A 3,861-nucleotide genomic window follows, 5' to 3' on the forward strand; every position below is an offset into this window, starting at 1 on the left:
TGCCTGAACCCTGGCCACTCAACTAGGGAGAAGGGCTGGCTATCCAGAGCAAGCATCTCTCCAATGCTTTGGGTGATCTCGTGTGCCTTGGGAACACGCCCCCCTTTCTGTTCACCTTTCCCTCACTGGTCCAGGGTGGCCTGCCTCTGCTTTGGGGGTAAGGGGCCTTTGGAGTGAGTGGAGGACTTCCCTTTTGGTACACTCACACTCGTGTGAGGCTGAGAAGCAGGAAGAAGGGCAAGGGGGTGGTGCCTCCTCAGATGCAGCAGCATGGCCATGGTGGAGAAGTGTCTCACGTCTTTGCCATGGCTCATGTGCCTTCGGCAGTGCTGGCAGGTGGCAAACCTGGGATCATCTGCCACCTCAAAATGATCCCATACTACACTACTCCCCTGCTTCGGGGTTGAGGGTGAGTATCCTGCCTTTTCCCCCTTCTCAGCAGGCTGAGGCTGAACAGCAGGAGGAGCTGCCTCAGCTGAGCCACTTGCCTCCACAACCTCAGCCTCCTCCAAGGTGCTGCTTTCCAGAGGAGACCTGGGTCTAGGGGAAACATGAGGGGTGTGGAGCACAAACTCTGATTCCCCCTCAGTCCCCAGTATTGCTTGAACCAACACGTTCATCATCCCTGGTTCTGGCTCCAGCTCCTCCTCTGGCAGTGGGAGGCTCACGCTGAGAGCTGAAATTGGGGTGGAGGAGGCAGTGATTCCACTGCTGGTTCCTGCTTCTGGACTGAGCGGAGGTGGTGCAGGTGCAGGGACATCAGGTATAGACTCTGCTCCCACCGCCTGGCTTCCACTGGCAGCACTGATGCCATGGCTGCTCGGGAATAGAGTGCATCTGTGGTTGGGGGGGGGCTTGCAGCTCTATCTCTCCCCCTACCCCCTCTCCCTCCCCTGCCAGAAGACCTGGCACCTGCCTTTCCAGCACGCTTCATATTGATCATTCCTGTGCTGCAAAAGGGCTATCTCTGTGTGTGAATCCTTTTGTATATCTGACTGTCTTGTTCTCCTGTGAATATCTGTGTCTTGATCTGCTGTGAATATATTATCCATGTGTCTTCTTGTGCTGTCAATATATTATCTGTGTGTCTTGTTCTGCTGTGAATATCTTTCTTGTGCTGTGACTTTTTTTCTATATTGTGTCTCTGTGTATGTGTATATGTGCGTGCATGCATGCGTGCGTGCAAGCAATCTGTGCCTCCCTGCACAGTGATAGATAACACTGGCTGGGAAAACACAATTTTCTTTTTTAAAAGTTTCCAAAAAAAAAGAGAAAATATAAATTCAAAGAAATAAACTGAATTGTAATACTAATAATAATTGAATAGAATGTCTAAGCTAAGCTAAATCCTAGCCACTCGTTCATTACAAGAAAAAGGAGCAGGGAAGTCTCAGTCTGAGCGTTCCTTTCTCACACAGTTGCTGAAAGGGAATGACCTGCAAAAGGCACAGAAGGCCTGGAAACAGGATTTTATGCTGTTTCGAGTCCCACCCCATAGATGCTGTCATTGGAAAGGTAGCCAGGAAGAAATCCTTCTCACTCCCCATCCCTCCCCCCTCCCACTCTCCGTCCCTCCCCTGCTCCCTCTCCCTCTAGTAATTGTGCCTCAGAATGGCTTAAGCGGGTCCGAAGCAGATCTGAAGCGCTTCAAATGCCCCTGACCCACTCCAGATACTATTGCTGGGACTCTGCTTCGATCTGGACGTGCCACTTTGGACACCGAAGCATCTGAAGCGGCTCGAGATCCGAAGCGGGATCTGAAGACTTGCACAGGCCTAATAAGCAGCCCCCATGTTGAGACACCCTCATACCTTAGTCACTCCCTCCACAGCACATGGAATTTGGTCAAACCAGCCTTGGGATGGCAGGCTTACTCCCCCAGTCCCCTGACAGCCTGGACTGCTCCAACTGGGCTCCACGTGCTGAGCATGAATAAACTCCTGAGCAATACGCTCCAGAGTTGTTTTGCTCCTGGGCATACGTTGAAGTGGTGCACCTAGGAGCAAAAAACTCAGGAGTCTTTCCTGGCATCCACATGGCCAGTGTAAGGTTTCATGAACAATAAGAGAAGTGGGTAGGCCAAGTCCCTATGTTGCAGGTGGGGGAGGGTCACTCCTTTCAGTTCTACAGTGGGAAGCCACAGAAACATAAAGGGCACCAGGCTTGAGCTCCTGAAGAGCCTAACATCATGAATCCTGCCCAAGCCACCTGATAGTGATGTATGGGTCAACCCTTATGATTTTAAATGCTCTGCAGCGTAACAGAGAAGTACTACTTATTAATATGTGAGTAATACCCTACAGGATCATTGACTGCAGAGAAAGAGTGTGGATGAAGAAGGGTCATTTCTCAAGAACACAATTCTTGGTGCACAGAAGTTGTCCATACCTGTACAAAAAAAAGGTGGCACAGGGGCCAGGCAGTCATCTTGGCTCAATTGGGAAGTCACAGATTTTCTGAAAAAGAAAAGGGAGGATTACCAGTGATGGAAACTAGGAATAAGCCCCAAGGAAAACTACATAAGATTGGCCCATACCTGTAGGGGGAAGATTAGAAAAGCAAAGATGGTGACCAAATTCAGGTTAGCAACCAAAATGAAAGAAAATAAGAAGTCCTTCTATAGGTACATAGGTAACCAGAGGAAAAACAGTGGAAGCATGGGACCACTGCTCAATGCATCTGGACATCTGATCATGAGAGAACAGGTTGACACTGTATACATTGACTTCCAAAAGGCCTTTGATCTAGTATCCCACAATGTCCTTACAAGAAAATTGGAGAATCGTAGGCTTACCTCCAAGACAGTCAAGTGGGTGAGAAACTGGCTGCAGGATAGAACCCAGAGAGCCATAGTGAACGTATCTGTGCCATCCTGGTGAGAAGTGGGCAGAAGTGCCCTGTAGGGACTGGTGCTTGGTCCAGTACTTTTCAACATCTTTATTAATGATTTGGATGTGAGGCTGAAGAGCTCACTGGCCAAATTCATGGATGACACCAAGTTATGCAGAAGTGTGGTCATGCTTGAAGATAGGCTACAGATACAGACATACCTAGACAGGCTAGCAAGTTGGGTGGGTTGGAATCTGATGAAGTTTAACGTCGGGAAATGTAAAGTGCTCCACCTCAGGATAAGTACCCCCCAACACACCTACTGGTTTGGTGACACCAAATTGACTAGCACCACGAATAAAAGGGACCTGGAGGTAATAATAGATCACAGTATGAATATGAGCTGGCAGTGCAACGCTGTAGCTAGTAGGGCAAATAATATTCTGGCATTCATCAATTGATGCATCTCTAGCAAAACCAAAGAAGTGATTCTTTTCCTCTACTCAGCACTGGTGAGACCACAGCTGGAGTACTGCATCCAGTTCTGGGCACTACACTTTAACAAGGATGTGGACAAGCTTGAGAGAGTCCAAAGAAGAGCCACCCATATGATCAGAGTCTTACGTGGCTAGCCATACGAGGAACGGCTGAAGGATCTGGGACTTTTCAGGCTGAAGAAAAGAAGGCTGAGAGGGGACCTGGTAGCAGCTTACCTCTACACTAGGGGAGTACATCAAGGACTCAGTGAGCAGATGTTCACCAGGGCACCTGAGGGGAAAACCAGGAGTAATGGCCACAAACTCCTGGAAAATCGATTCAGGCTCAGCATTAGGAAAAACTTCTTCACAGTCAGGGTGTCCAGAGTGTGGAATAAGCTCCCTCCAGAGGTGGTGCAATCACCTACCCTGGAAATCTTCAAGAGGAGACCAGACAGTCACCTTGCTGGGGTCACCTGACTCCAGTTGTCTTTCCTGCTTGGTGCAGAGGGCTGGACCCAATGATCTTCTGAAGTCCCATCTAGCCTTACAATTG

This window comes from Gavialis gangeticus, unplaced genomic scaffold (assembly GCF_001723915.1).
Source record: "Gavialis gangeticus isolate Ggan-Ray unplaced genomic scaffold, GavGan_comp1, whole genome shotgun sequence".
NCBI classification, from domain to species: domain Eukaryota; kingdom Metazoa; phylum Chordata; order Crocodylia; family Gavialidae; genus Gavialis; species Gavialis gangeticus.